The sequence below is a fragment of the Chrysoperla carnea genome, chromosome 1, assembly GCF_905475395.1.
Source record: "Chrysoperla carnea chromosome 1, inChrCarn1.1, whole genome shotgun sequence".
NCBI classification, from domain to species: Eukaryota; Metazoa; Arthropoda; class Insecta; order Neuroptera; family Chrysopidae; genus Chrysoperla; species Chrysoperla carnea.
In genome coordinates, this window is record NC_058337.1 from 10,328,147 (window position 1) to 10,341,409 (window position 13,263).

Consider the following 13,263-nt stretch of genomic DNA (forward strand, 5'->3'; position numbering starts at 1 on the left):
CATACTATAAAATTTGCACCTAATTAAGGCCCTCGTGGGTAAAGAGTGATGTTTACAAAAAAATGTTTCAGACAAAAGTTTTTTATTTTTTTATAAGGAACATTTTTTACATTTAAACTTTTGTTCTATCTCTAACGGTTTACAAGATGGGTCCTACGGATCCAAGACCCAATTGACCTATGATGCTCATTTACGAACTTGACCTCACTTTTTACGTCCTGAGTACGCTGTAAAAATTTCAGCTCGATATCTTTTTTCGTTTTTGAGTTATCGTGTCCACAGACGGACGGACGGACAGCCGGAAATGGACTAATTAGGTGATTTTATGAACAGCTATGACAAAATTTTTTTCCTAGCATCATTATTTTTAAGCGTTACAAACTTGGGACTAAACTTAATATACTATGTATATTTCATATATGCATGGTATAATAGCATAAGCTTTTGAGCAAATTACAGATGTGAGCCATCCAATCGTTTTGTGATAGATGAAAAGCATCACTTTTTGATTCTGAAAAAGTTATGAGCCGTAGAAAGCTCACTGGCAGTGACATGCACAGAGTTTTCTAGACAGAGTAGGCAGAAATTTTAAAAAGCTACTATATAATCAAAAACACTGCATATTGGTTTTGGTTCATCGTAATGGTGAGAAAATAATGATGTAGGTATTTGTAACCACAAGTAGGTAACCATGGATTGGCTGATCTTTAAAGATTAGAATTAGCAGTTAAAAGATAGTGCAGGTGTGAGTATATGGATTTTTTCCAAAGGTGTGATACTTAAGGGAAGCTTCTAAGTGCTTCACAGATTGATCGTGTTTTTTTGCGGTCGTAGAATTATGGACATTGTTGTGACCAGTATTGTTCCAGATGATTTTATTGTTGACAAATAGTAGACAAGGGAAACAAAACAACCGATTGCTAGTTTGCAACCTGTCAGCCAATAATATGAATCAGATCGTTTTGTGTTGAATTTATTATTGACTTTAACTTTAGTTTGTATTAATTGCAAATCCGATCTTCAACGACCTTTCACAATCACTTGTATTTTGTCATCGAAAGATAGTTTTGAAAACGCATAATTTTTTTTTTATACACACACCATCTGAACAAATTTGGCTGTGAATATTATCTATTTTTCTCTATTATAAACGGTAAATTCAAACACCTGGTAATCAATATTCGACTTGACTCAGTATAAAAGCAATAAGACTAAAAAATAGATCACTATTCGTTATAAATTATGGAGATCAACTCACCACTGATCAATCAAATACATGTATTGTGGATGTATTTAAATCATAGAATATTATACATAAAGACCGCCGTGGTCCAAAATTTGAGTTATGATAAATGAGAGAGAAGACTGTCAGTTAGTTCCTATGTATCCTTGCCTAATCTATATGTCATTGGCTAGATATTGTTTACATTACACAAAATCACTATGCATCATATGATTATGACATATGACTATGGCAAGGACACATAGGAATTAACTGGCAGTCTTCTCTCTCATTCCTCATATCGCATCCACTTACAAGAATAAGAAACGAAGCTACTTTGGTAAATGTCGTACTTTGTCGTGTTGTAAAAGACACTGTCTTCAGTCTGCCTTTCTATGCGTTCTTATATATGGCATTTTATTGTATTTATACGAACGCACACACGTATGACTATGAGTGCACACATGTAAACAATTAATCAAGAATAGATCGTGTCTTTGCCTGGAGGCACTCGGCAGCGCTAGTGCAGCGCAATGCGAAGTTACTTAAAATTCAATGTATGTTGTATAGAATTATAAATGATAATAAAATAGCAACTTATATATTTTTGTTTAAAAGAAAAAATTTTACATTTTTATTTGAAAAGGGATTGTGGAGTTTGTGGTACTCACCTACCGCATCTTCACCTTCCACTAACTGCAAAGTTCACACGTCTGAAAAAACAGCCATTATTCATCTTAGACCTCTGCAAAATACAAAGCATAAAATTCTTTATAATTTACATTCAGATCATCGTAAAATGTATAATTTATATTCAGATTTAATCATAAAACATTTTTCTAAAAAATAGTCTTTTCACAAAACTCAGGATGAAACTAAATGAAAATAGTATATGTGTGTTTCGAAAAAAGGGAGGCTCAATATCATTGTACTTGGTGATGAAAGTGGAAAAATGTGAATGTCTGTCTGTGACTGTCTATGGTATCAAAGCTCGTAATCAGATGAACCGATATTAAAATTTTTTTTGTTTTGAGCAACTTAATGGATAGTGTTCCTAACTATGTTTTAAGAATATTGGTTCAGTTTGGAGAGAGTAACAAGAAAAAACCCGTTTTTTTTTAAATTTTGTTTAGTTCACTTGTGGTTTTTCTATGTAGATCACATATAAATACTAACGGAAAATTTAATTTAGTGTTTCAAATGAAAATTAAAATTATAATAAATACTTGAAGGGGATACAACACTTTGAATTTTTCAAAAAATCGATATTTTTAACCCCCGTACTAAAAAAAAGGAGTGTTATAAGTTTGACCGCTACGTGTGTGTGTATGTGTGGATGATCCGATTTTGATTTTTTTCTTTATAATCTTAAAAATTGGCGATGAACTTCAAAATCGGCGCAGTTTGAAAAAGGCTTTAAGAAAAAAGGTAATTTAATGGAGAGTGTTGAGGATATGTCTCAAGTGCGAGTTAAAGGTTCCATACTCGAAAAATTGTTCGGGAGTTTTTTAAATTTTGTAACTTTCACTTGTTTAGCTTAATAATTTGTGTATACTTTTAAGAATATTTTAAGGTTGAATCATTTTAAAATTCTAATTATATCCGGAATTTTAGTCATCAAAATAAAGTGCTTCAAAAAATAAGCCTGAAATGCATTTAACAGTCGAACCTATTTAGAAACTATAAAGCGTTGACAAAGTGTTTCTTTCATTTGCTTCTTCGCCTATAAAAAAAGTATTTAGATATCACACAGGTATAATAGTGACTATATAAACAATAAGTTCCCATTACATATGAAAATTCCATACCATATTATAGCATTCGCACAGTTGGATATAGGTTTTACTGACAGATGATTTAGGGACACAGTTGTGAACATATCGTCACGTGTTTATTATAGAAATATTTATCTTATTTTTATAATAAAAAGTTATTATTAAAATGTTGAAAATAATGTACCAAGATCAAAAAGGTAGTCGAGAAACAAGTACACTTGCTAATCGGAGCAAGAATAGACGGACGCTTAATCGCTATTTACTGGAGTGTGAAGAAGCTAACACCATTAGGTTAGGTTAGCATATCTTCACCACCTTTTCCCTTGATAATTTCAACTCCTCAATTATTTTTAGCCCATCACAGCTATTAATAAATTAATATTTTTGTTGTGACTGGTACCCTTGCATACCGCGAACGTAATTGGTTACACATAAGCCTACTGAACTACTAGGGCTAACTATAGTCAGTACAACAGTAAAAGAAATTGAAGAGACAATTTGTTAATTTTGTATCTGTTCTTTCTGCTCTTAGTCAAGTGTAAAAAATGCGGTGATAAAACAAAGTTTACCGAAAATTATCTTCCTGGTCTTAATTTTAAAATAAAAGTGAGCTGTGCTACAACCCTAATAAACTCATATCCTCTAATCGGAGGAAGAAGTTTACGCGTCAAGACTTCTGTGTATTGCCTTAACAGAAATAGAAAAATTTTCTGTGGCCATGCGTTTATATAAACAAATCTTCCTATCGCAGAATGCTACGATAAAGTTGTGAATGAGATTCATAGTGCTACAAAAAAACTATTTGTGAATTTTCTATGAAAAATGTCGTCCGACAGGCAAAAACAATCGAGAACACAGCAGAACTCACTATTTCACAACGTGGTTACTCCTGTTTTAGGTGTTGATAGGTAGTCTTATATTATTATCTTCTAGTAAAATGCTCATACTGTAAAGCTTTCGAATTTTTGGAATATTTTGAAAGTACGGAAGAGCATGATGAATGGAAAGACGAATACAAAAATCAATGTTGTGCCAATCATGACGGATCAGCTGGAAAAATGGAAGTGAATAGTGTGGTAGAAATGTTATAAAGATCTAAAACACGTTTTAACGTGCGATATTCCGCGTGTGCCAGTTCAATTGAACCCACTCAATTTGAATACCTGTTTCTATAGTTTGAAACCCAGTTTTTTAATGCTTCTTTAAACACCGTGCTTATACCTACCAAGGAAAGATTACTACCAACACTATTTCGAAGACGGTCAGGCAACACCTATCGAAACATTAAACTTTATTTAAAAGCACAATCTTCAAGAGTTATATCCCAACAGCTAGATATCGCTACTATTCTGTTAAAAATATCAGTGACTGTTGCAAGTGACCAACGCGGTTTTTCTAAACTTAAATAGATAAAGACGTACTTGAGTCCCAGACAATATTAACCAGTTTAGCTGGGCTGTTCATTGAAAATCAAGTTGAAGAAAGCCTAGATTTTGCCAAGCTTATCAGAGAGTTTAATGGTGTCAAATCCCTGACTTGGCCGGTACGCCTAAATGGCTAAGGCCGGTCGTGACGATATGGTAATCATGTATGGGATTGCAATGGTAAGATTTATAAAGGAATTGTTGGCTCAAATCCATATGCCAAGAAAAGCAATCCTTGTATTGGTTTCATCAAGCTTTTTGATGTCTAAACAGTTTACCATGGAATGAAATAAGATGGAGTATAAATACATCAGTTGAAATAATGAAAAATGCAATATGGGCAACTTATTACCATAAAATATTCACTGACGAAAAGCCACTGCATGTCAAGTGTCCGCCCGGCAAAGACACCTAGTGTTCGTATAAAAAATCGAAGCCTTCTGGATCTTTGAAATCCCATAACCATAAAAATCTGATTCATGAAGATGTCCAAACAGATACTGATTTGTTAGAGCGCTGTTTAAAAGACTACATTCAGAATAATAATGAAAGTTTGAATTCTGCCATGTAGTCTATGACTCCTAAAGTGCAATACAGTGAAGCAAAAATGGTTTAAATTGCATTTTATGTAGCATCTTGATTGACACACTTGTGTATTAAATATGATGCAATTATTGACCCTACAAATCGGCTCCAACGCAGTTGTCAAACATTAAATTGAAGATTTTGAAAATCATTTGATAGAATAAAATCTTTATTTTCCAAAAAGGTACGTTAAGACTTGAATTATTAAAAAATTAATCATATTGCCGCGTTTATTTTTAAGTCGTTAATAGAGCAATAATTAATGTGTAAATGGAATGAAGATATACCATAAGTTTACCGTTAATAAAGCTTTCGCATAAGCCTTTATTGTATGATACCTACATACATATAGGTACTTAATATAAATTCGAAATGAACCTATCACGAGTATTATACAGGGTGTTCTGTTATTGACGGCAGATCGTCGGCCTACAGAATAAGCTCATAAAGACGAAGGAAAAAGTCATTTACCAATTTTGGATTTGAGCCCTAGTTTGGGCGCTACAGGTATGGCAAAAATTGATAAATTTGTTCATTCACTGACTATGATTCGATAACCAGCAGCCAATGATAATCAGTAGATATTAGTATATTTCATTCAAGAATATTAAACTAAAGAAGGGATATGAACTGATTTCAATTGGATTATATCATTTTGAAGAAAGATTTTAAAAAAGTATTTGATTGGTTTGGTCAAATAATACTTTTTTTATTTTTATTATATTTTTCCAAGAAAACATTAGATTCTTAGTAAAAAAACAAATTAAGTCATAAAAGGCGTTGTTTTAATTTAACGTATACAAACAAAAAAACGCCTATGCTGACGTAATTTGTTTTTTTACCAATTGCATTTTAAGTTTTAATAATTTTGTTTGTTTACGATAAATTAAAACAACGCCTTTTATGACGTAATTTGTTTTTTTATTAAGAATCTAATGTTTTCTTGGAAAAATATAATAAAAATAAAAAAAGTAGTATTTGACCAAACCAATCAAATACTTTTTTTAAATCTTTCTTCAAAATGATATAATCCAATTGAAATCAGTTCATATCCCTTCTTTAGTTTAATATTCTTGAATGAAATATACTAATATCTACTGATTATCATTGGCTGCTGGTTATCGAATCATAGTCAGTGAATGAACAAATTTATCAATTTTTGCCATACCTGTAGCGCCCAAACTAGGGCTCAAATCCAAAATTGGTAAATGACTTTTTCCTTCGTCTTTATGAGCTTATTCTGTAGGCCGACGATCTGCAGTCAATAACGGAACACCCTGTATATAGCGAACCAAATTACCTATTCTTATATATTTATTTATACAGATACATTGTATTTATATTTAAATATGGAAAAGAAGGTGAAATTATACTAAACTACACCTCTCATATTGTTAATTATAGAGAATAAGTAGGGTCAAGTGGTTAACAGTAACTGTCTTTTTTCCAAGGCCTATTATATTACTCAACTCTAAATTAAGTTAGAATATTGTAATTTGGAAAGCAGATAATCTAGTATATGTACTGCGTGTTTAGGCAATTTTCAAATAAATGAAACGGAAACATAAATATTCAAACTTTTTTAAAAAGAGAGAAATTAATCACTATGACCACCCTATTGGTACACAGTGTCTTATTAACCGACTTCAAAAAAAGGAAAAGGTTCTCAATTCGACTGTATTTTTATTTTGTTTATGTTTGTTACCTCAGAACTTTCGATTGAGTGAGCCGATTTTGTTGATTCTTTTTTTATTAGAAAGCTGGTGCTTCTCGTGTGGTCTCATTTTAATTTGGTCCAGTTCTGACAATGACATCCATGAGAAAACCATATAAGTCTTAAATTTGCAATAAGTATGTGCGCGACAAATGGACGAATAACTCAATATAACGCCAACCGATTTCGATAGTTCTTTTTCTAGGGACAAATTAGTTAGTGTACTTCAAATTCACTAAAAATCACAAACTAAAATAAACTCTTAACAAAAAAACCGACTTCAAAAAAAAAACTTTTCCAAAACAAATTAATATGTTCTAAAAAGTAAAAAAAATAACGATAATATAATGTAGTTATAATTATTGTTATTTTTGGAGTCAGCCAAATTAATGTAACAAACTGTTCTGTCCCAGTTGTTTCCCTGGCTGACACCGACTCCGAAAATAACAATAATTGTAACAACATTCTATTATCGTTATTTTTTTACTTTTTAGTGAATATTAATTTGTTTTGGGATAGCATCATATTAATTTTTTTTAAGTCAGTTTTTCTCTGTTAAAAGTTTTATTTAATTTCAATTAGGTTGTGTTTCAATTGCTGTGTTAATATACATATCTCTCTCCAACGACTAATACTATAACTATAGTCGTTTTAGTTTAACAATACAATTGATTAACTTTGAGTAATTATATCTCAATAATGAAATGGTCAATAATTTTGGGTTTTTTAAACTCCGAACAAATGTTAATTAACCGAAATTTAATAAAATTTAGCTCAAGTTAGAGATAGAATCAACTTCAAGCAACTTCCTTAATAATTATAAAAACATTTAGAATTTTCTGACATTATGCCCATAGGTAGACAACAACCTTAATATAAGAAAACTTAAAAAAAAGTCAAAGCAAAAAATATTCTAGAATTTATTTTACTAACAACTAGTCGAACAAAATTTTGTACTAGAAGTGTTAAAAGCAAGGAAAAACTAAAAAAAATTCTCTTTGATGCAAAATTTTTATTTTTACTAAAGAAAATGAATCTGTTATAAAATAATATAGGTTTCAATTTAAAAAAGATTAAATTAAGTGAACCTTAATTTCATTCAAAAACCGAAAAGAGTGATTTATTCCCTCCTTCAAATAAACGAAACATTTTTTTTTTCCAAAATGTAACTCTGAGGAGAAAATGTCTAGTTCATTTAGAATGAAATGAAATACAAGGTGTTGATAATATTACTGTATTGATAACATAATCGTTATATTATCGTTAATCATTAAGATCATACTTTGGATCAAAAAGATTTGTCTCGACTTGAATTAAAAAAAGATAATAATTTGTATAAGCCGTGTTCATATTGGGTAAGTAGATTTTAAAGCATATTATCCGGCGGCAAATATTAATTTTGTCCGGAGCGGCTAAATAGCTAAAACGAGTCCTGAGCATACCTTACCCCGAACACTTGACAAAACCCCCTTACCCCTTTACAAAACGACCCCTTACTTGAAAAGTATAATAATAAGGAGGGAAAGCTGATGTAATAATGACGAAGGAGCACAAATCTTAAAATTTCAATTTAATTTGTTGAGAAAATGTAATTAATATGATTGTGAACTAGGATATTGAATTGCAGAGGTTAGTTAGTAGGAGCGGCAAAGATTGAATAACCTACTAGCGCCAAATACCTATTCGTTGTGTGTGTAGTCATGGTAGGGACAATAAAATCGATGCCAGCGCTTCCAGTGAAAAATTTTGGCGTTAAAGGAGGCTGTTATGACTAATTTGCAGTTCTTTACATGTTAATCTTATAGAAAATGTCAAATTAAAATTATTGAAAAACGCTGATTAATTAATGCATTAAAAATTGTGAAAATAAGAAATCAAATTGCACAAATATTATTTTTCAAATGTAAATTATCATAATTATTTTTTTAAATTTGTGAGACAATAATATTAAATTTTCAATGTAAGTCTTAAATGCAATCCATACAATTATATATGCATCCATACAATTCTATAATTAAAGAAGTGTATCGTTACCATGGAAACGAAACTCACTCACGGAGCGAATAGTCAAATATTATGTGCTTGGTATTCATTGCCGCATTTATATTCGCTCCGTGTGTTCGCACTGGAAGCGCTGGCATCGATTTTATTGTCCCTACCATGACTACGCACACAACGAATAACATGGTTTGAAACCTTTATACGAATAATTTACTGAAATCCTGTACAGTGTAAATAGTGAACACCAAACACACACAAAAAAAATTGTTTAAAATTTATTACCGTTCTTTATTTTGTTTTGTTTAATGTGCATAACATATTTCGAATGTACATTACTGAACGTATGCACATGAATGGTGGTATAAGTTTTTTGTTTTTATCTGATTGAATATTTTTACACCTACTCGTGCCAAAATATTCGTTATATGTGTAGCTATTTGTTTTATGTGCCATGTTAATACAACCATTCTATAATCATTCTGATACCATTAAAACTATATATTTATTTTATTATTTAGGATATTTAAATATTTTAAAATTTGTTTCACTTTATGTGCAATAACAAAAAACACATAAAAGATAAAAGGATGAACGATCTCCCCAATATGTTTCTTAGTGGTTGTGTCCAGTGGCGTAGCGAGGGATGGGCAAGGGGGTGCATCATGCCCGGGCGCTACTCACACGCGCCAATTGTTCCGCAAAACAAGAAATTTTTGGATAATTTTTATTTTTTTTATAATTGATTTCTGCAAAAAACAAATTTTAAATTTAGCGCCAGTGTAATATAATAATTGTTAATTCGTAAATAAAAAGGACAATAACAATTTTAATAAACAATACTTTTTAAGGAACAAGCTTTTATTGTACTAAAAAGTAGAAAATAATTTTATCTATAAGTCACTCATACCCGACTCTTTAAAAAGCTTGAGGCGGTTAATTTAAAATATCAAAAATGAATCGGAACACCTCATCTACTCCACATGCCTAATTACTTTCATCCTTGATATTAAGCGTCTCAAGCGTTTACAAATAGTCGGGTAAGAGTGACTTATAGATAAAATTATTTTCTACTTTTAAGTACAATAAAAGCTTGTCCCTTAAAAAGTATTTTTTATTAAAATTTTTAATTTAAGACTAAAAAAATGTATTTATATAAAATATGGTGGAAGCGATGGGAAAATCAATACCTGAAAAGGTATTTTGCCTCAGGCGTGAGTTAAGCTCGGTACGCCATTGGCTGTGCCTGCAGCATCAATGTACAATGAATATTATGAGACTGTTCTAAGACAGATAATCATTAGGAAATATTTAAAATTCAATATATTTGCCAATATTTTCTATTATACTCACGTTTACTGCGAGATTTTAAATCACAACTCATCGGAAAATTTTCGGTCGTGGGACCTCCGACAGAAACGAACGAAGTTAATTACGAAATTTGCAAAAAATGTAAAGAAAATAACGTTAAGAGAATCAAATAAAAAAATTTCATTTAGTATTTTTATTTTAAGAAAAATATTTAATTATTGTTAATTATATAAAAATTAATAATTATACTATCATAAAAATTATTGGCTTATGGTAACTTTATTAATATACTTACATATAGTTGAGAAAACTTAATTTAATTTTTTATTTTTACTGTCCAAGTTCTCGAGATTTAGTATTGCATTTTATTATTAATTTTATTAACAACTATGAAGCTTCGATTTTTCTAAGAACTTTTAATATCACTTTTACATCTTGAGGGTAGTTGTCATTTCTTTCTAAGAGTGACAAATTAAAAAAAAAATTGATGTCTGGAATCAATATAAATCATTTTGAGAAAAAATTGCCTTAAAATTTTTTTTTTTAAACGCCTAGTTTTGGAGATATAAATAGTTGACATTACTTTTCGATAAAACATTATTTATGTTTGTCTTTGTGAATGTTTCGGTAGGTGAAATAGATTATGATATAGGAAGGTTAAGAAAACGAGATCTAGTATGTGGCATAATATAAAATGATTTGTGAAAAAATTGTACAGTAAGTACGCATGGTGGTGAGTTCCGTTTACCGTCCAGGCATTATAATTTATCTAATGCCTCATTTTCAGTACTTTTTCGATATTTTTAACACAATAAATAATTTAGAAATATCAACATTAAGTCAATTTATCGACAAAAATTTATTTCTTTAATGTATCGTACAAAGTGCGAACGATTTTAAAATTTTTTTTTTTTTACATTTACTTATTTTAATGTCGTGCTAATGAATACATACTGGAAATGTGTACAAAAGAAATTCATAGAAGTTCTAAACGTTTACTTTACCCCAAATTTCACATATTTTCTGAAAAACAGACATTAATCTTCTTAAAATAAAGAGGATTAATTTAAATTTCTAGTACACATTTCGAACTTGAAAAATCGCACTTCTTCGATTGTTTTACACAGATAAAAGTATATGTATCAAATAATCATTTTTCAATTTTTTTTAAATATAAAAAGTATGTTCGATACCCTTTTTAATACAAATGTCCATAAATTGTTCTCCATCACCCTATCTTATGAATTGTCAAAAAAGATAAATATAATTCTTTTTTTAAATATCTTTATAAATTATAGCTCATGTGTTATTCTGATGTATGAGCTATGTTATTATGAATATTCATTTAAATCCATTCATTAGTTTTGTGCGTGAAAGCGTAACAAACAAACAAACATCCTTACTTTCACTTTTATAATATATAGAGATGAATTTTAGGAATAAATTTAAAGGAATGGCTGATGGTCTAACGTAATTTAAGGGCACAGCAGCGCTAAGGAATGTTTAGCTTGTATAGAGTGTCGTACAAACCTTTTAGAGACAACCTATATAAATATCTGCATTGAAATCATAAACAAATTTTGAGTGTTTTTACCAATGGCCATTATTTTCAAATATCAATATTATATACATATTATATGCCTAGTATTATTTTTGAAGAGGTTATCATATTATATCTATTCAATATATTTCGGAATACAAAAAGTATGTGCTTTTAATTTTTAATGATGGGCTCAGTATTGTTCACAAAAGAATGAGAATGAGAAAAGTTTTTCATGCAGCAAAAAACTAAACAATTTTTTTTTTGTTAATTCTTAATATAAGCCTCTTCAAATTTTTGAAGGAGGCACTGTTTGTTAGTTAAGCAAACTGCTTCAACAACAGAGTGGAAAAAGTTTTAATAAACATTATTTTGAAGAAAGTGAAATAAATAAATTATGTTTTATTTAATAAAATCACAATTGTGTTTACTAATTTAAATACTAGGGCATTTGAAAAGTTAATTTTATGCATCAATTTCAATTTTTAATAACCAATTAAAATGATCATTTTTATATCCTGTGTTTATGTAGTGAATCAGGAGTAGGTATATTAAATTTAATCCAAAGTTTGTATGTAATGCTTGGAAATATTTATTTTACAAACAAAATTTTGGAAGAGGGTAAAATATATAAATAAGATTTATAATTCCGTTAGAATAACGATACCTATATCGAAAAACAAAAATAAACAGTACTATAGTCGGATAAAGGAATACATAAATTAGCCATTCTTAGGGAGTCTTCAATAACAACTCCATTTTTAACCGACTTCAAACCAAAAAAAAGAGGTTCTCAATTCGACTGTATTTTTTTTTTATGTTTGTTACCTCAGAACTTTTGACTGGGTGAACCGATTTTGATGATTCTTTATCTATTTGAAAGGTAGTGCTTCCCGTGTGGTCCCATTTCATTTTGGTCGAGTTCTGATAACGGCATCCTTTTTTTAAAAAACGTAAATTTTTTTTCAGTTATTTGACTTTTAATACTCCGAATTTCATCGCCAATAACCTGGAAAGTATTTACTTTTCGAAATATACTTGAATGACTCTTATTGCTTAGAATTCATCACTCTATCAATTCCCTTAGAAGAGGTGTTTACCATCCCTTGGGAAAAAGCACCACTCATCACCATATAACTTTTGATCTAGAGGGTGAACAAAGCTTAATCCCAATTGTTCATCAAAAACGGTGTTGTAGGTCAAAATTTAGAGATTTCGTCTTTTTTTCTCCTCGTTTATTGGAGTAAATACTTCTGTTTGCAGGCAGGGTTTGAAACAAAGACGTAGAGAATTGACTGAGCAATACCCGCACAAAGCGACTGAAGCGACCATGAAGGTTATAGAACAGGAGAAAGATCGCTATGTACTAAAGCATTAGCGTACCTGTCCCTAAAAATATATAGAATTTATAGTTAATTTTTAAGCCACCAGCCGCGCTGTCATCAAGTAGTAGTATCTGTGAAGTTAGCTATTGTTGTTAGCATAATGTACAAATTGATATATCATTTGAAATTAGCGCACAACAGCCCGCTTTTATTGATACTACGTATTGATCGCAGCGCCTCACTTATTTTATCCATATTTCGGGGACAATATTTTCTATAGCGATCGTTCTCCTGCCTATATGCTTCATGGAAGCGACTATTTTATAAGTCTGTAGAAATTCTATAGACAACTACCTACCGTACGTTCGC